We start from the raw sequence: 21,450 nt of genomic DNA, 5'->3' as shown, positions 1-21,450 counted from the left end.
GTGGCAAGCTTCCTTTAAATGGAATTAGTTGACTACATCGCAGATAGCAAATGACCTCAAGGGTTAGGCTAAGATTTTAGAAATCCATAAATACACCATGAAAAATAAAACGGACATTGGTATATTCCATAATAAAATTCCTTACATATTTAGCACCCTCATTTTCAGAGTGCTTTTGTATACATCTCTTCTCACCTGACAGTCAGGACAACACAGGGGAACATGCAAGGCAGGCATTTCTTCTCCTGACCCTCCCACAAAGACCCAAGGAGATGAGTAAATCAATCTGCTGCTGCTGGGTCAGAGGCTGACCCAAGAGCAAGAGTAATGCTCTTCCCACTAGGTCAACGGCCCCAAAGAAACGCTATGATCCACGAAAGATGGGGCAAAATGGATTTTTTTCTTTTACTTTTACTTTCCTTAGAAGGGAAAGAATTCAGTACTCTGATTAACAGTCAGAAATGACCAGAGGGATAAAATTGCATTTCTCTGTTAAATAACAAGCAACGTAGCTTAAAGGGAGAAAAATCAGAAGAAATGTGTGATCTAAGGAATGTACCCAGAGAATGTGTGGCTCCCATTTTGACTTCTACAGAGATGAGGATAATTAAATCACACTTCCCTGTAAACTTTATTCAAATTTCCATATGTAGCCATGTTTCCCTAGATGCTCACTGCAATTATTAAACTGTACTTAGTGCATGTAGCAGTTTACACCTCCAGCACTACAGCTAATACGATGGCCTTTCTTCCTTGATGGTTTTCCTTCTCTCTTCCTCCGTCTTGCAGTTTTTACTATTCCTCCTGTGTTACTGCACTGTTACTGTCACTGTCCTGTGAGGACTGATGGGATTATAGAACAGACCAAAGGAGCCACTGTTCCTGCCGCTCAAATGGCAGAGGAGATAGCAGGAAGGCTGAGGGCAGAGGTCCTATCACTCACCTAGTGTCCAGGACCTTCGGCGGGGTCTTACACAAGAACCTGTCTCCTGAGCACTTAGTGGATGGAAGTGTGGAGGGACGGATGGAAGAGATGTCTGAATGTGGACAGCACAGTTCTTTTTTTTTTTTTTTTTAAAGATTTTATTTATTTATTTGTCAGAGAGAGAGGGAGAGAGAGCGAGCACAGGCAGACAGAGAGGCAGGCAGAGGCAGAGGGAGAAGCAGGCTCCCTGCCGAGCAAGGAGCCCCATGTGGGACTCGATCCCAGGACGCTGAGATCATGACCTGAGCCGAAGGCAGCTGCTTAACCAACTGAGCCACCCAGGCGTCCCTGGACAGCACAGTTCTAATTTCTGACTTGGTAAAATGGTTGGAAGTTCCCCTGCCCTGCCCATTGCCTTTTCTGTTTCAGCAACCACCTTTCAATGGGAGCAGCTTGGAATAAGAGAATCAAATTGGCATTCTGGAGCTCTTTATTTAGAAATTTGCTCTGTCTGAGTTAATATATGGGTTAGGTTCCCTGTGAACGACACTCTCCTAACTCCAGCAATGTCACAGAGACACTCAGCTGCTGTGTGTCTGGCAAATTAATGATTACAAGCCCAAGGGATGGAGGGATGGGAAAATGTTAACATTTGAAATAAAGAATAACTTTAAGCAAATTCAGAAGAAAATGAAAAAGGCCTCATGCCCCCCCCAAGCTAACCTCTTATTTTGAACACAAAATTGTAAGAAATAGTACTTTCCTACAAAACAGTCCTTTTTAAAGTACTTTGTGCTTATCAGAACAATCCTACCCAGAATGCAGGGGAAAAAAAAGACAGAAGAGGAAATGAGATGGCAAAGAGAAGAAAAGGGTACTGGGAATATGGGAAGTAGAAGAGGAAGGAAGAAGCAGAAAAAGCAGAGAAGGCAGCTCCGTGCTGAGATGACAGGGCAACAGGAGAGGGTACAGGCACCGTGTCAAGTCGCGGGGGCAGGTAAAAGAAGGTTCTGCGGACCTGAGCAGCAGAGGTGGGTGAGCTGGGATCTCTTTTTCTAAGTCTCCCTGCTCCGGAGGGTGAAATGAGGCTGACCATCTGGAAGACCTGCTCTGGGGCGAGCTCTGTGCTTTCACACACTATGTTTTGTTCCATCATCTTGCTTGCAACAACCCTGCAAGGAAGGCAGTGATGCCCACTGCACTGGTGACAATGCTGAGTTCGTAGGCCATCAGTGGTGAGCTGTGGCTCTGGACAAGTAGCCGTCTATGGGTAGCACACTGCTGCCCACAAAGGATTCCTTTACCTTACTTGAGCTTTAAGGCAACTCTGTGAAATGAACATGATTTCTATTTTGCATGGCAAGACGTGGAGACTGGAGGCTTGGAGGGAGTCACTTGCACTCACACAGCTAGCAAGAAGCTAGGATGCATGTGAACTGGGACACAACCCAGTGCTCCTTCTGTTTCACCATACCAACTTCCTGAGGAAGTAACCAGCTCCCCACCCTGTACTCCATCCCCAGTTTCAGCCTATAAATTGTGAGCCTATGAGGGCTGAGCACTGGATTAACAAGGTGCCATGTGAAGGTTGGGCTGCTGATGTATGGTCATCCTGACTGTGACTCTACATGAAATGGGGACTCTGAGTCTTAAAAATAACCATAGGGTCAGATGATCTAATAATTCAACTACTGGATATTTGCCCAAAGAAATAAAGAACCTCAGAGATATATGCATCCCTATGTTTACTGCAGTATTATTTACAATAGCCAAGATACAGAAGCAACCTAAGTGTCTACTGATAGGATGAATGGTTAAGGAAGATGTAGTGTGTATGTATGTGTGTGCGTGTGTGTGTGTACGTAGGGGCGTGTGTGTGTGTGTGTGTTGTGTGTAGGGGAGGAATATTACACAGCCATAAAAAAGAATGTGATCTTGTCATCTGCAACAGCGTGGAAGGACCTAGAGAGTATTAGGCTAAGTGAAATAAGTCAGACTGAGAAAGACAAATGCCACCTGATTTCACTCATGTGTGGAATCTAAGAAACAAAACAAACCAACCAAACAAAAAGCAGAATCAGATATACAGAGAACAAACAAATGGTTGCCAGAAGGACAGGGGGTGGGAGATACAGGGAGACACCATAATGGTAAGGTATTTGGTTTGTGCTCACACACGGCACAGGAATCTTGTTTATAGCAGTTCCCAAACATGGTCCCAAAACACAGTGATTCTCATTCCACTAAGGGGGGATTTATTACTACCAAATGGGGTCACTGGTTCCACTGCCAGCTAGTTCCAGCCACAAGGATATTATTGTTCTGAACCCAAATCTCTTTCTCTGTAACTTCTACCTTTTGGTTCTGCTTTTTCTAGAGAGACAAAGTCCTTTCTTTATCTAAGCACAGCTGTTGTATCTCCTGTTCTTATTCTCTTCTCCAGGCTAGCCCTCCACAGTTCCTTCAAACGCTGCTTACAGGACACACTCTCTGAAGGCCTTCCCATTCCTGATCCTGTTCATGAACCATGCTCAAATTTGTCTCTTTATCTTGACTCATGTACTATTAAAATCGTTTGAAATACAGTTAATGTGCTCTAAGTACCATGGACTCCAATGAAATCATTACTACTCTTTCTTTCTCCGGGCATGTGACTTCTGCTGTCACAATTAGGATAATGTTAGCTTTTCCAGCAACCACTTTGTCGGGGAGCAGGAGAAACAAACAAGTTCTTGCAGTAAGGCACGTTAAGTGCTGGGAAGGAAGCAGGCACTGTGCCGTGGGATCACAGAGGATGGGCATCTAATTTAGCCTGAAAGAAAAAAAAAGCACTTAGAGATGATACTCGAACAACTCAAAGCAAGAGTCAGCCAGGTGGAGAGAGCAGAAGAGCTTTCCAGGTAGATGGGGAAAGATCTTGCAAAGGTAAGCTGGCATGAGAGAGCATGGCGGGACTCTTTCCCTCCCGCACCTCCCTGTGTCTCCTCTCCTCAATTCTTTTCTTCAGTTTTCCTCTGGCTTTGCTTCCTTCTCTGATGTCCTTTTCTGTCATCGAAGGCCTGGAATAAACTACACTCTCCTGTTTTAAGAAGCATCCATCGTATGGAGCCCAACATTTTTCTTAGAATACCTGGGCACTGCAAGTATTAAGTGAGGGTTAAATTGCCAAAGCACTGGCAATGTTAATGTAATAAGTATTCTGAATCTGGTCTTCTTTTCAGAGACTGTACTTCCACCTCAGTGGACTGCGTGATTAGGGTCAAAAAGCAAATGGCGCCTCAAGAATTCAAAAGCGGCCAATGTTCCTTCAGAGCGCTGAGGTAGACCATGGCGCCCAGGAAGGATTTCACAGGCGTCAGAGGTCTTTGCCCCTTTATCAGCTGACCTGTTATTTGCTTCACTGCCTCTAGCCAGCAGTGTTTGAAATAAGGCATTTAAGGATCTCTAAATTCCTGTTTCTAAGGCCAAACTCTTACCAAGGCTGTTTTCTCAGTCTGGAAAGCAGACAGGCTAGGAACCTCACCTTGGCAGGGGAATTCAAGAAACTCAAGATGTGGTAACTCATCCACCTGTCATTTCCTTCTGCTTGTTCCTTCCCTGCCTGCAGGCTCTCGGTCACCCGACCCCCTCCTCTGAAAGTGCATGACAACTCAAGGCTTCCCTGAAACCTCTGACAGGTGAACAAAGAGAAACACCTCTCACGAATCCAAAATATCAAAGGATAGAAGAGAGAACAGAACCTTTCGTAAAGAACCCTAAACATCCCACCAGAAAGTCCCAAACAACCCTGAAAAGTGAGAATAAAACTATCAAAAGCTGACAGAGGGTAACAAGCATTATTTCCAACCCACATTTGTCCTTCTAAAAAAAGCCAACAATCTACTGAAAAAACCCCCGAAATGTATGAAATCTAACATCGTTAACATATTTCCTGTCCTCACATAGCTTATAAAAAATGTTTCTGAGCTTTTCCCTGGCTCATTTACAATGACGAGAAGGAGCAAAAAGGAAATGCAACAGATGGGACTACCATCTTCTCTCACAGTGATTTATCTTTACTTGAGGTAGCTTGGGCAAGCTTTCAAACATTTCTCAGATGTACCAATAGCTTATTCCTGGTCCAGAACAATGAAGATGAGGTTCCCTAAAAAAAAAAATCTGCAGGTTATAAGCCATGTTTACTATTATCTATTTCTGTTATTTCTAAAAGAGATCACCTCAGCTTCCCCCCAACTCTCCCAGTACCGACTCCATGAGAATCTAATCTGGTGCTGATTTAGAGCTGACAGGTGGTACATGCATAATTAAAGATGACCTAACACAGAATGCTCTCATTCCTGGCATATTATCAGACACTTAAGCAAAGCAATTATCAGTAGGCAATCTTTTCTGTCAACAGAGATAGAGATGAAACATTTCTTCAATTAAGAGGATTTTGCAAGGATGCTGTATATATATATATCCATTTGCAAATACTTGAAAGTCTTTACAGTATAATAATAGTAAGCCAGCTCAATGGAACACCTTTGGCCAGTGAAATCGTGCACCTCCCTTCTCCCTTATCCCAGAAGGTCACATTTTAAACATCGGAACATCAAAATAGAACAATTCTGGGCACTGTCAGAGACCCCGATCCAAGCTGACAAGGAGATCTCTGCATTTTTCTGCCATCGCCCTGCTGGGGTTTGCAAATATACCAAACCTCCCTTTGAGGTTCAAAGTGGAGAAGGATAGGTTCAAATAAAAGTAAATTCAATTAAAATTTCCCTTTAAAACAGGCTTATTCCCTCTTCATGCTTTGCCAGTGTCAAAGGATTTCGAGAACTGTTATCAAGCCTTAAAATTTCACCTGGAATCTAAGTGATTTAAAGGAATTTTTTTTTTTTCATTTTGAAGAAATAAATACTATTCAAAGGAAGAAGGATCTTGGCAAAATGATGGATTTCCCATTTCAGGTGAAGGAGGGAAGAGGCACTGCATTTCCTAATAGAGTACTGTGTTTTGTTTTTTTTTTTATAAATTACAGTGCACGTACTTTATATAAATGAATGCATTTTAGCTTTCCTTAGAACAGAAATTGCTTTAATGTTGTAGCAAGACAAGTGATTTCATTTCTTTTTTTAGAGGGTGGTTTATACGTTAATGGGTTTTTTGAAACCTGTGTAAAAACTGCCTTCCATGAGACAGAGAACTTCACAACGTTTGTGGTGCATATTTTGCCACATTTCACAAGGGGTCTTATTGTTTAAATTCTTATATCCTTATGTCATATGTGAACAAACGACCTTATTGTTCATTTGAACATGTCTTTATAGGATCTCTGGTGGTGGAGCTGGTGTTGTTGTTTGCATTTTTTTTTCCTCATCAAGTCAGAACAAAAGTCTCTTTTTCTGCAGCACTGGGAACTCAGTGGAACAGGGCAGTGTGTGGCAGAGGCTGTCATTTGGAAACACACAACGGTAACGTAAGTGAAGTGCTAATGTTAATGGGTCGACTTCTGGTGAGTAAATCAAGGTCCACAGTCAAGTCTCTTCCACAGAGCAGGCTTCAAGGTAATGTAAAACAGAAGCACTTACAAGGACAATTGAGAATCACCCGATAAACTGTTAAAGAGGCAGTCCTGCTGGGCAACCAGACCCAGTTCCTTCCAAGATGTGTTTCACTGGGAAGACACTCCATTCAGAATATTAGGGAAAAATCTCAGTCGTCTTTGGGAAAACAGAATCAGGTGGAAAGTTAGTGATGGTGGTGGGATCGTTAATGGGGGATTCAGCAGGACTCAAAGCTCGAGTTCATTATATTTCTCAGAACTCAGAATAGCTTCTGAATGAGTACTCACAATTCTCTACAGACCTATATCTCCTAAGGAGCAGCCCCTTTCTCCCTTTCCAATTTTAATGTAAGAACAAGAAGAGAATACAGTCAGACACAGGTAGGAAGGCAGGAACCAGGATCCTCTACAGAGCGGAGGAGTATCTAAACCAGTTCCATTCGAGGTGCTGTTAAATTTCTCCCATCAGGGTAAATTCAGAAAAACCCAAAGATGTACGCTGACAGGATGCTGCATCAAGAGGCCAGGACAAAGAAATATGTTGCATGTGTACTACCATGGCAAACAACAAAACACTTGTGATTTCCCAATCGATGTCATGGATAAAGAGAAAATACGAGATACAGGGCACATACTACCATCAAAATAAAGTTAAGAAAAAAGGAAAAAAAAAAAAAACAAACTCTGGTGAGTTTATTTAGGGAGAGACTCTCATTTCCCATACAGCAAAGAGTCCTAGACTTTTATACAGCTTTAGTAAATAAAGCAAAGTCTATAAGCCCAGTCTGTATGCCGAGGACGGCACATGGCACCAAGACATTTTATATCACGCTTCCACAGTGAGTTATTATTTTAGGATCGTCAGCTAACAGTTTTTGAGCGTGCGCTCCATGCTGGGCTCAGTGTGGAGCTCAAACTTGCAACCCTGAAAGCAAGACCGGAGCTGAAATCAAGAGTCGGACACTTAACTCACTGAGCCACCCAGACGCTCCCTTCAACCAAGATTTTTTTAAGGTGATGGTGCCTTACAAAAAACAGAAACAACAACCATTTTTCTCGTTAAACTAGGTTTTTCCTATCATCCCCAAAACTAGTTTTCCAAGTATCTTGGTTTTACTAAGTTTTAGGCTTGGATGAATAAGATAAGACTGTAACTATAGCGACAAAACAAAGACTAAAGCATACAGATGATATGGATAGAGTATATTTTAGAAAGAATAAAAGTTAAATCCAAGATAATATTATGGTCACTGTTACCTATTTGTGTCCTATCTCAGAAAGGTTGCTTAAAACCTACCATCTGGAAGCCTTACAGAAACATTCTGCAGCATAATATATGTTCTTCCTGTTAACAGATGATCAGAGATGCTTATCAGGTTTATTTCCCTAAGGACAAAATACAACATATTCAAGAAGGCCAGAAAGGATGCTGTTTCAAATCTCTATCCATGGAGAAGGTCACTTCTGGTTCAGAAATGACTGTGTTAATTCCAGAGCCCTTGGAATTGGCTTTCTCAAGAACTGGCATTGGAGGTCAAACTAGACAAAGGTGACTGGCACATCTTCAGTGACTTAGAAGGCAGTGGGGCAACCAATGCCCTTATTCTCTTCTCCTAATTCTTCCCTAGAGCTAGTCTGACAGATGGACCACAAAAGGGGTGGCCTCACCTCACTGCAGGGGGGTAAAAGAAAATAGAGGGGGAAAATAGTTTTTCGCCCCAAATTGCACTCTAGGAATCAACTGTTCTTAACTTTGAGTTCTTTTACAAACCGAAATGCTAAGCGCCGGTGCCATTTGTTTCCCTTTGGAAGGGAAGGTGCTGGGAGGAGACAAGTGTTAAGAGAGGATTCAGGAAACATATGTTCTTATTAAAGCAGGGTTTGAAAGGGAACAATGCGACAGAGAGAACGATGGTTGCACCCTAATAACGTATGTGGAATCCTCACTCACAGAAAAGAAAATAAGGGCCAGGGGCGCCTGGGTGGCTCAGTGGGTTAAAGCCTCTGCCTTCGGCTCAGGTCATGATCCCAGGGTCCTGGGATCGAGCCCCACATCGGGTTCTCTGCTCTGCAGGGAGCCTGCTTCCTTCTCTCTCTCTCTCTCTCTCTCTGCCTGCCTCTGTGCCTACTTGTGATCTCTGTCTGTCAAATAAATAAATAAATAATCTAAAAAAAAAAAAAAAAGAAAGAAAAGAAGGGCCAGTCTGTGCTGAACATCTAATACACCGGGCCACGAAGACGAAAGACATCCCCACACCAACCAATTCATACAGATCCACTTACATTTATTCCTTTTCGAATGACCACATACCCTATACCCCACGTCGACACGATGCGCTTTTACAGATGTGCATTTGTAACTTCAGTGAACTAACTAGAGAAGGAGAATAGAAGATACCCAGCTGGAAGGGGAACCAGTGATTTCCATCCCTGCTGCTGGTCGCACTGTAACATCTTCCACTTGGTGCTGACAGCTTTCTCTTCCCTCCTCTCATTCCGACACAATGCCGTCGGGTCTGTCTAAGTAACGCAATTTACTGGAGTGGAATTCCCCTGGGACCCTGTGCAGCACTTGGTGACAGTGTCATTTATACTCCCTAGTGTCGTGGCCTGACACTGATGCAGCAGCCTTCATCCCTCATTCACGGCGGAGCGTGAAATTTCACCTTCTGCTGTGCCCTTCTGTAGTGTGCGCGTCCAAATTTACTCCATTCAGCCTTAATTACAAACCTTGGTTAAAATGCTCTCATTAGATTTATATTTCTCACTCCAAATGTCAATCTTACTGAAAATTCCGATTTTCCCGGGGATTCATCCATTAGCAATAAACTCTAAAGCATTCCATGACTGAGTGCATTAAACCAGCAATGCGGACATGCACTTAAAATACATCATTAGAGTAAATCTCCATTGCAAATGCTTTACATTATTCAACCAGAGGAATAATGAGCTCGGCCCAGCCAGTACCCTCAAACTGCACATGAAGGATAAAACTGGCTGTTATCCTGGAAGAAGCACACGGTGTATCAATGGCATGGATTTCAGAGTCTCTGTCATTCCTTATGAAGGTGTGGGAGGAAATCACAGCCACAGCCTCATTCATCACCTTCCTTTGCCTACGGATTTTGCAGATACTCCAGTCTATGGCAAAATACAATAACGCAGGCAAAGATAAGGGGAGTGTCTGTGTTCAGGGAGGGGACTAAAGCTATATAACCATAAAAGGGACTAAAGCTATATCCATAATGCCAAGAACTTTGTTAGTTACCTCAAATGATTTGCTCTCTCTAAAAAGCATTCTTCCATTTCATTCAATGGAAAAAATTCTAAAAAGCAGCACTGTCTGGATATATAGTAAGAACCTGGGCACCATTCTAATGAAAGACAGATCTTACTGGTGGACTGAGAAACCTCTCCACTCCAGCTTGTTGGGGACTAACGTTAAAAACCCAGAAACCCCAATGGTGATGCTGAAACGTAAGTTATAAGTTGGAAGTTGTATCTGTCAGCAGATAGGACAGACCATGAAAAAAAAAATGGAGAGAAATTAAAACAAACAAACAAAAAACTAGCAAAATATATCAATTGGTAAAACCAAGCCTTCACTGTTTTCTATCACTCCCATGTTTCAATTCCTTAGCTTATTGATCTCATTTATCACTTCTTGTCAGGTCCCAGGTGAGGCAAAGTCAAGTTGCAGTTGTAATTTCTTTTTTAATTTGATAAATGAAAACACTGTATCCGAGAAAGGTCATGGAGGCAACTGAAGGAAGGGTCTGATGTGTACCCTTAGCATTTAATACTAAAGGTTAACCAAAGATACTAAGTGATGCCTATCAATTACAACCTTAACATGAAAATAAAATATTTTACATTTTCTTTTTTTTTTTTTTTTAAGCAAGCTCTACACCCGGCTTGGGGCTTGAACTCACAACTCTGAGATCAAGAGTTGTATGCATTACCAAATGAACCAACCAGGTGCCCCAAATATTTTTATTTATTTAAATAGACTCCATGCTCAGCGCGGAGCCCAATGCGGGGCTTGAATCACAGTCCTGAAGTCAAGATCTGAGCTGAGATCAAGAGTGAGACACTTAAACAGCTGAGCCATGCAGTATCCCTATATTTACTTTTTTTTTAAAAAAAGATTTTATTTATATATTTTTAGAGCGTGCACACGCAAAGAGGGAGACCTGCAGGCAGAGCAGGCAGAGGGAGAAGCAGGCTCCCTGCTGAGCAAGGAACCCAATGCAGGACTCCATCCCAGGACCCTGGGATCATGACCTGAGCCAAAGGCAGACACTTAATCAACTGTGCCATCCAGGTGTCCATACATTTATTTTTTTAAAATGGAAAAATTTGGTGGACAGAAAGACTCTTAGGAGGGCAGGTATACATGAAATTAAACAGTAAGTAATTTTTTAAAAAGAATAAAAACTAAAAGAAGCAACAGTAATTGTTTTCTGCCTGTCAGTATCTGGTCATCTCTAGGATTGACTGGTAACCAGAATTGTAACAGATGCAATGTTTTCTGTAGGGAATTACACCACCATGGAAACTAATTGCTCCTGAAGTTTTGCCCATTCCCACCTGAAATATTTAAAATTGTACTTGATTACACCATTAGTGCTCTCTCTTTCAGAATGTATATCAGCAGGTACTACAATTAACATGCACAGATGTTAGAACCGAAATATCCATGTTTAAATAAAAAACATAGCGAGAAGGTAAAAATAACTAAATGTGCTCAACACCGTACTGATCTTAAAAGGAAAGAGAGGCTTACGTTGTGCTGGCTTAATGGCAAAATAAAGAAATACCCCCCCAGATGGCATCGGTAACCCTATGAGGAACCAAACTACTCCGTAAATGACTTGTCGCTTTCTGATTGAGAAACAATGAACAGGAGGCTGATCGTGTGTCCATTTAATTCCAAAATTCACACCCCAAGCATACAGGGGGAACCCCAAATGCCCTAAAAATCTCCAGCACATTCCTATGTTACAAAAGCACAGATCAGAGTAACAACCCTGTCGTTTTGTTAAGTGCTGGCTTTGTGCTTCATACACGTTATTTCATTTAATCCCCACAACTAACCTCTGAGGTAGGTGCTATCCCTATTCCCATTTTCAAATAAAAACAACCAGGCTTAGGAAAGATTAAGTAAACAGATCAAGGTCAGCCCACAGCCAAGCTTAGATTTGGTCCCAAGTCCTCCTTCTTCCAAAGCTCTTGCCTTGCTTGAACCACCATGGTTTCCTGCCTGCCTCGGTTGGAGAAACCAGTGAGGAATGTGATTTACAGTCTTCAATTTCCAGAGGCTTCTGGAATGACTGTCTTTCTGACTCATCTCATTTCACAAATTACATCAACCTGAAAGGCTCAGAACACTTGCAGACATTCTCATTCTTTGGAAATGCCACAGCCACTCAGCCAGTGGAATGGGGACAGCACCATCACTGGGATCACGAAGGTCCAAATTTCCCTTTGAACGCTGACGCCACCTCTCTTTGGTGTTTCTTCTAGCCACAAACTGGCATGTTATCGCTGCCAGTAGACTCAGCAGTCAGAGGAAGGGGAGTTTTTACTTGGTTAACTGCCCCACCCCCCAACATCTGTGTCCACGGAGGGCATTCCAGGACAGTCATGCCCTCCCTCATCCTTGTCCCCTTTCCCCACCAGCCCATGAGTCCCCACATAGAAGACGTGGCTAATCTCTTGGCAACACCACTAAGAGCTCCTTTCCTTGCTGTTCTACGAGTCTTCAAGAAACAACTTTCTAACAATGAGTCAAAAAGATGGATGCTTTAAAACAGCATTTCAAACAAGGCAATTGCTTTAAAAAAAAAAAAAAGATCTGAAGATTCTATCACATCTTCTTTCAACCTTCCATCGACACAATTTGTTTATGTATGAGTCGTGTCTTTCTTCCTTCGGAAGGGGAAAATGCTGATAAACTAGCACATGCAGGCAAAAGCGCAAAAACCCGGCCACCTCTTGCTGCTTAAACAGAGTCACATTTATTTCCCAATGCACCACTTACCAGACAGATGCAAAGATGTGGGCACCCAGTCATCAGAATTAACAGAGTGATTGTGCTTGCACTACATATTCTGATTTGTATGAATCTTATTTTTAGCCATGCACAAAGGGCAATAAATGGAAAATCTTATTCTAACCGCTACTTTTTCTGGGCCACCCACACTGCTCCACCTACCGCCAAGTTCACAAATGTACAAAAAACCCAACCCAGGGTTTGTCCTCACAAGGGATGCAAAGAGGCTAAAATGAGTGACATTTTTTCCAGTTAGTGTTGGTACTTTCACTCTTTTTCTGTATCAGGACTTTCAGGGAAAACAACGTTGACTTAATCTACAGGCATTTTCCAAGACTCTGCGCTGGTATGTCCTTCAGCGCACAGGCGAGCATGACCAGCCAGGCGCGGGCACTTCCCTGCCGCGAGCCACATGTCAGCCAACTTTCAGCAAGGAAATGCACCCGCAGACGTTTCTGTACATCCAGGGAGATGATACCTACCGCATTTTGTTTTGAAACAATGACAGCGTTTTGAAAGTACTTCAAATGAACCAAAGGGATCAGCAGAAGCATAAGCATTTCTAAGACGGAGCAGACGGTCGGAAATGATTTTACCCAAGTTGGGTCAGTATCACTTGCCCTAAATCTGCTTTGAGTTTGCAGTGGGACAATGCACACCAAGGCACAGGAGCCTCCTGCCATCCCCCTTCCCTCCCGCGCAGCCCCCTCCCTGTCCGCTCCGTCCACAGTCCCCACCGCATGGCCGGCAGCCCACCAAGCAGCTGATGCTAAGACAGACACTTTGAGAGCGAACCAGAAAAACAGTGATGAAGAGGACGTTTTCTAGGGGCACAGAGAGGATAGAGAGGAGAACCTACTGTTGATTTACCATCTCTTTAGGCTTTTAGTGAAAAGTTAAATTATTAAGGTCCCAGGGGAGCAATTAAAATGCTTGTTCTTCCCAACCCTCTGCAGACCCAACAGCAAACATAGGCAGGTAGTGATCAATATTTAAAAGTCAGCTCAGCAAAATAATTAAGACACAAAAGGAGGCAACTCTGAGAAAGGCGTCTTTCTTTACCTGTGTGCTTGCTCATTATCCAGAAACTAGAGGAAACGTTCTGTCATCCTCTGGTAGCTAACACACGCCCTGCGCAGCTAACACCTTCTTCCGATAACGCACGGTACTAGAACAGCCCTGGTGAGGTGTATCAGAAAACCTTTTTTGGGTTAGAGTCCACTCTCGTCAGACCGTCTGACTAGTGCTGTAAAAACACGGGTAATTAAGTGTTACGAAAAAGTGGGTCATACACCACTGAGATACAACCACACCGCCCCCAAACTAGCCTCCAAATGACTGTGCTCTGAGGAGGTGGGAGGGGTCTGAACACAGCGAAAGCAAAACTTTTATGTGGTGAGGAGCATTTTGGTTTTCACTGGTTTAGGTTAGAGAAAGTTAATCTCAATGTCAACTACAAACCAAATAACTTTTAACGTGTTCTTGAAATTTTATGACAAACGCCGGCTGTTCATGTAGTGGGAAATTCAGGTACAATGTCATAAACAGTCCAAGGGACAGTCTCAGGCTTAAATGACATGCCCGTCCCCGGAGAGCGAGCGCTGTGACTCAGTGAAGCAAGGCGGTCAAACCGAAACTGAAGACAAAGTAGCAAATTCTCATTATCCACATTAGCATCTCCCTCTCCTAGGGAGGATCAAAGGACTGCACACCACTTCCCCACACCTGGAGCCAACCAACCTGGGCATTTAACAATCACGGATTTTTATCAAAACACCCTTTGACTTCTGTAGCAACAAGACAAACAGAGTACCTGTATTTACTGAGCACGTTCATTCATCTGTCACTCAAGAGACACAGAAATATTAATTCAGTACCTACTTGAGTTCTGATGATAAACAAGGGCACAAAGGATGGGAAGGGAGGCAGAAAGAAGAACCTAGAAGAATCTGCTTTCAAAGAACTTCAGTCTGACACAGGGGAGAAGACCTGGTCATACCCACGCCAAATACAGATTAATCTTTTAAAATAAAATCTATTCTAGCAGCTGCTCATTATAGACTTCCTACCCTTTTAAAAAAAATTTATGTTCAATTAGCCACTGTATAGTACATCATTAGTTTTTTTTTTAACTTTTTAATTTTTTTATAAACATATAATGTATTATTAGCCCCAGGGGTCCAGGTCTGTGAATCGCCAACTTTACACACTTCACAGCACTCACCATAGCACATACCCTCCCCATCATTAGTTTCTGATGTAGTGTTTCTATTGACAAAAGACTTGCAGATAACATTCCTACACCATTTCTCAAATGAATCTTTTAATAATCCCCTAATTTTTTTTTTTTTTTTTTAAACCAGGGTTTTCTTTCAGTGCTCAAAGTCCTTCCTAACCTTGGCTACATATTAGAATTCATCCTGATCCAAAGCCTTAGCATTCTCGGGTCAACTGGGCGGCTTAGTCAGTTAAAGGTCTGCCTTCTGCTCCAGTCATGATGCCAGGGTCCTGGGATCGAGACCTACAACAGGTTCCCCCTTCAGCAGGGAGTCTTCTTCTTCCTCTTCCCCTGTGGTGCTCTCTCTCAATCTCTGTGTCAAATATCTAAATAATTAAAAAAAAAAAAAAAAAAAAGCCCCAAAAACAAAAAAAAGTCCTAGCATTCTCCAAAGGGAAGCACAGAGTTACCAACACAATCCCAGGAGTTATCACACTCCTATACCAGAAGAATTTGAAGAGAAGTTTCTTTGAAGGGAGATAAAGGATATAAAGCTGAAGGAAAACTCTGGTTCATAGCACAAGAAAGGATATATTTGAATCACATTTTGTTACCATCAGGTATAAAATTAGAGTTCTACTGGAGAACATATTGTTTGGATTATGGATGGGGAAAGGGGATCTGGCTAACCAAACTTTCCCATTTCTGGCAAATTCCGTAGAGCATACTGAATATGAATTTTTACGTAACTAGAATACAATGAGTTGATCTAACATGAAAACCATCCTGTACATAATTAAATGCTTCTTTTCTGATTCCAGAGGCCCATGAGGATCTTGCAAGGCCACTCAATAATTTTTATTATTAACAAAATGCAGAAATGAAAAAAAAACAGTTAATACTGATTTCCACTTGATAGAGATAATGGTGTATCTACACATGTTCTTATAAGAGTTGATTAATGTAATCTGAAATGAGAAAAATAAGAAACTAGGAGATGATTGTCCTAGAAACTGATATCTGAAGTCATCATTCTTAAACTCCACCAAATTTGTAGGATATAATCAGTCCAGAGTACTGCTTGTAAATTTGGAATCGTTTGATTAATTGAAAAAAGTCTGGAAAAAGACACAAAAGTATTTAATAGTCAGGTGCTATCTAGGTGGCTGGATTATAGATAATTCATTTTCTTCCCTTTTCTGTTATTTTATAAATTATGTCCAATAAACATATTACTTTCACAATCAGGAAAATAAAGTTCTGCTTTGATGAAAGGAAACAATTAATTATTCTCTGATTCTGCTCTTCCTACTAATGAGAAACAATTAATACATGGAACCCAGTATAATAATCTGGCCTGGTGACAAGTCAGTCATGAAATACAGGAAAAATCTACTAGAAACAATAGACTAAAGCTTCTAGTTAAGTTCTGCGAGGACTCTTAAGAATCTTAAAAACACTGCAAATTACCACTCTTCTGCAATGATCCATGGTCCTGTACTCTCCAGCTGCAGCAAACCTCCAGATGCTAGGGCCATCACAATGACCAGTTTAATGGGGGAGGGCGGGCTGGTGTCCTTGGAGGAGCATGGTGCCCCTATTTGTGTTAAATCATGGCTCAGACAGAGGTGTCACTTTGCTAATGAATGGCACATCCAAAAGAGAGCCTATAAATAATTTCTAAAAGCAACAGATTGGAAATTACTAGAATAAGTTGATAACTATTTGTGCTACAACTGATAATCACGTGGAAAAGCAACTTTATAATATGCATGGCTGAGTTTATTTGGAGATTCACAGGGAATACCATTTGAAATTTTTGATTTACATATTAATGTATATTACCATGCTGGTGATATCACCCCTGTCTGTACCATTAGGGTATATGCAGAGAATGAAAATTAATTTTGATGATGCCTTGGGCAGAACACAATTGTGAAACTGAATGCTACAAGTAAATATATCATACATTCTTTTAAAAAAACACAACAGAATTGGCTTCAAAACTATGCCAATGGTTTTCCAAAAATTCCAGGAACTAAATATATATGTTCATTAAATTATTTTCTATAGTACTCTTAATACCATTAATATCACAACTTTTAAATTGCTTCCAAGCATAATACACTTAAGGACAATATCTGAAATTTAAACTCGGACACTGGAAAGGCAGTTAAAGCCAAAACCTGCACAGTTTTTCAAGAAGAATAAAAATTGTGTATTTCTCTTCCACAAGTCAACAGTTTTAGATTATTAATTAGGGCATGAAAATGCTAAAATAAAACTTCAGTTAACTGGACTAATTTGAGGACAGGAAGATTTTTGTTTGTTTCAACTTTCTGGTCAATTGGCAGACAGCTAGGAAATGCTTTTGTTCAGAATATTTCCAAAGTAGTTTCTTTTCCTAATTTTAAAACATTTAACCATTCTCAATGATTCAGCAGGTCAGTGTCATCAGGTATAGATATCCCCCAGGGTATATTCTCCATTTTTAATAAAGCAAAACTATCTTGTTTTCTGAATATCTATTTCTGAAAATGGGAAGTGGGATGTGTGCGGTAGGTAGGGTGGGGTGTGCGGGTGGGGGTCAACTAGGGGTGCGGAAATGTGAAGGTCAGTTAATTCAGGCTTCTGGGTTAGTTGGGTTCCAGGTAGCTAAGCTATCACCAAACATGAATTCAGTGTATGGAACGAGGCAATCTGATTCCTAGGAAACATGAGAGCCTACAAGGGGAGTCCCCAAGGGTCTATCTTTGTTGGTATTCTCTACCTTACGTCATTCCATCTGGGTGACTTGGTTTGCTGGTCTTCTCTGGGGGAAACCCATGTCACTGTGTCCATCTAAAAATTAAGGTCTCTAAACTCATGGGGTTGAGTTTATTTTGATTTGATTCTACAGCCATGTCATTTCAACTCGGGCTTAAGGAGCAGGCAGCCACATGCGGAAGTCATGGATGAAGAAACATTTGCTTTTCTCTCTCTTGGACTTGCTGCCCTGGATTGTCTTTTCTATAAAAACCTTTAATTCCAGTTTCTGATATCTTAGTTGCTGAAACCTTTACTTTGCCCTCTTGCCATGACCTAGAGAGTTTATCTCCAAGTAGGTTTGGAGAGTCTGGGTAGGAATGATAGGGCTGATTTACACATACTGTGCTTTAACACTGATGAGTTAATTTCCTCTCTCTCTGGGTTATACTTTTTCCTTAAGCCAAATATATATATATATATATATATATATATATATATGTGCAATAAACACACACATACACACACACACAAATAATCTTGGGTACTCCCTGATTATTCCTTCCTCCTCCCTTAAGAGGGTGTGGGATAATTTAGGACATGGGTTTCTGAGCTTTCTGGAACTATGTGTCCTTATGCACTGCTCTTAAGGAATGATAAGCCCTGGTCAGACTCAAGCCAGGACCTGAATGTCGTACAGGAGGTCTGAGGAAATCATGGCTCCTGGCTCCCCCGAGACTCTGCTGATCATTCTCCAAGTCCAGCTTTCAGGAAACATAGAAAAAAAGCAAAATCTCCCCAAAGTCGGGTCCAAAGAGATCAGCCTCGTAAGTTCAATCCTGCATATTTGTCCCAGAACTGCAGGACTGACTAAATTGTTCTGTGATCCAGGTACACTGACACCGTAAACTACAAAACTACAGTGATTTGGTGATGAGGAGTATTTTATATTTCATTTGGACTCTGGAGAACAGGCATTATAATAATTTGAGGCCCTGTTCCAGAGAATTATCTGCTATTAATTTTGTTCCATAGACTTCCTTTTCCTACTAGGCTTCAATCTGTGGCTAATATTATAATCAAGTCTGTATCCCCTAGTTTGTGCCTCAGCATCCGCCCCTACTGAGGAAGACCTGCTGTGTGTCTTAGCGAAGCACGCAGGTAAGACCGTGCATTCTGGTGCTCTATCGGACTCGTTCGGGAACACACAATTCAGAAGAACTGAGCAGCCCCGTTACAGGGGCACAGGTGGGCACCACTTCCTCCATCACAGTGAAACATCTTTCCTGTAGGTGTCAGGGGCATTTGGTCGACATTACAGCTGTTTATGGCAAATTGCCCTGGGGGTTTCTGACAGACCTGTCCTTGCCCTGACAGAAAACGCTCCCTGGGACTGAAGTACACCTTCTGCAGATCCCTTTCCTTTGCCCAACGTGTTCCAGGGAAAGAATCAGGGTGGAGGGAGGTCTGAGGCCCATCGCCAACAATTCTCACCCCACGGTCGCAAACTGTAATAACCTTGTCAAGCACTAGTTAGTTATTCTGCATAACATTCTTGGAAGGAAAGTGAGCTCCGGTCTTGAGTTTTAAAAAATCACTAATTAATTATTAGTTAACTAATTATTTTTTACTGGGGTAAGATATATACATATTTACCATTTTTAAAGTATATTCACATTGTTGTACAACCATCGCCACTATTCATCTCCAGAAATTTTTCATTTTCCCAAAGTGCAACTACCCATTTAACGCCAACTCCCCATTATCCTCTATTCCCAAACCTTGGCACCCTTCATTCTATTTTCTGGCTATAAGCCTAAAAACTCCAGACACTTCATGTAAGTGGGATCGTACAATACTTGTCATTTTGTGTCTGGCTTACCTCATTTAGTTTCTTCAAAGTTCATCTATGTTGTGGCATGTGTCAGAATTTTGCATCTTTTTAAGGCCAAATCATATTCCATTGTATGTACATGCTCCATTTTCCTTGCTCATTCATCCACTGATAGATGTTTGTGTCGCTTCCACTTTTTGGTTACTGTGAATAACGTTCTAGGAACATCTGTTCAAGCTCTGCTTTCAGTTCTTTTAGGTATATCCCCAGAAGTGGAATTGCTGGATCCTGTGGTAATTCCATGTTTACTGTTTTGAAGAACTGCCATACCATTTGGTATTTAGGTTTTTTTTTCTTTTTAAATTCATAAGCTTAATTGTTTAATGCAGATTTAGGTTGAGAGCAAAACTGAGTAGAAAGGAGAGAGGGTTCCCACACGCCCCACCTCCCCACCCCCGTCCCCACACAAGCATGACTCTCTAGGCACTCAGAGACTTGAGCGCTTCACCCCAGGCAGCAGGGAGTGATCTTGGCAGCCTCTGCCAGGTAGGGCAGGAGCTCTAAGCGCGGAGTCACCTGAGGTGAGTCACCTGAGGTGTCCGAACAGCTTTCTTCCTTCCCAGCCTGCACTCATGCAACCGACTGCCATCTAAGGTCATCCCTACAGGAAACCTGACGTGTAAACATGGGCACTCACAGATGCCAAAGCAGGAAGGCGATTAAGGAGGGTTTGATCCAATCTACTTCTTCCATATCATGGCAAAGGTGCTTTATACACTCAAAACGTTGCTTCCAAGAATGCTGTGCAGAGTAACTCATTAGTGCTTGACAGAGGTGTTAAATTTTGTGAGGGTGGAGTAAGAAAACACAGTTACCTCACTCACAATTCTCTCAGCCCTCTTACCCGCCGAGTTACGCAGTGGGCAGCGCCCACAAGACAGCTCTGGATTAATTCCTTCCAGAACTCTTTCAACACCTACCAGTTTTTTGTTTGATTTATCAGATTCTGTGATTTTCACTTTACTTTGTTTCTTTAAAGATTTTTAAATGTATATATTTGACAGAGCGAGAGAGCGAGAGAGGGAACACAAACAGGGGGAGTAGCGAGGAGAAGCAGTCTTCCCGCTGAGCAGGGAGCCTATTGTAGGGCTGGATCCCAGCACCCTGGAATCATGACCTGAGCTGAAGGCAGACGCTTAACAACTGAGCCACTCAGGCGCCCCATGATTTTCGTTTTAAATACACGGACTTAAATCCATCTCCAGGATTTTTGGTTCTGCCAATGGCTAGGCAATAGATAAGCTCCTTCATTATGTCTGCTTTGGAACTGCTTTATTAACAGCAATTAGTCTCGATTCCTGTGAGTTCTAATAAAAGAACTGCGTGTCCTAAGTGCCACTCTGAATGAACATTTACCATACCAAGTAAAATATTATAAATCACAATGCTTATCCACAGATTGAAAATGCCCAGAAATTTCTCATATATTTCCTGGACAGCATCACTCATACTATTTTTATACTCACGCCAACTCAATGAAACAAAAGAAAAATGTTTAAAATTCTTACAATGAAAGCTAGAAATATCCAAAATGCATATATATTCATAGGCACATATGTACATTTGCATGTATGCTCACATATATCCAAATGCACATTTGTTGAGCCAAAATCTTCCACTCTTTTCCATTAACATGGAATAAATTGCTCTTGTCCTCAGTGGAGAGGTGATTGGCTTATTCCGAAGCTAACCCTGATCCTCAAACTATGTCACTCCTGAGAACTTAAAACCCCACAAAAACCAGGACTTGATGACTCAGACTATTAATTAGAGATGCACCTGTCTTCCCACATGCATTTTGTAAATCAAGTCCCATCTAAGTGTATGAGAGGAAAGATAAGACTCAATGATTCACTCTGAAAAGCAGCGATAGATATCTCAACCCAAGAGAAAAAAGGATTTTCCCTTTTGAGTATCTAAAAACACGATGAGCGTGCCCGCAAAAGGACTGTAGCTGTCATTTTCGCTCGATACAGCGCAGTCAGTCACCCTCATTATAAATCCATGGACAAAGAACCACTGGTACCATTGACTAAAGCCGGCACAGAATACGGCACCTACT

At 41.8% G+C, this 21,450-nt stretch overlaps 1 protein-coding gene across 1 annotated transcript in view; it reads right to left on the bottom strand.

Annotated features, from left to right (window-relative positions):
* Positions 1-21,450, bottom strand: part of BACH2 (BTB domain and CNC homolog 2) — a 363,936-nt gene that overhangs the window by 137,763 nt on the left and 204,723 nt on the right. The window lies entirely within an intron of this gene.

This window comes from Neovison vison, chromosome 1, assembly GCF_020171115.1.
Source record: "Neovison vison isolate M4711 chromosome 1, ASM_NN_V1, whole genome shotgun sequence".
In the NCBI taxonomy this organism is placed as follows: domain Eukaryota; kingdom Metazoa; phylum Chordata; class Mammalia; order Carnivora; family Mustelidae; genus Neogale; species Neogale vison.
This window is presented reverse-complemented; position numbering and strand designations above follow the sequence as displayed.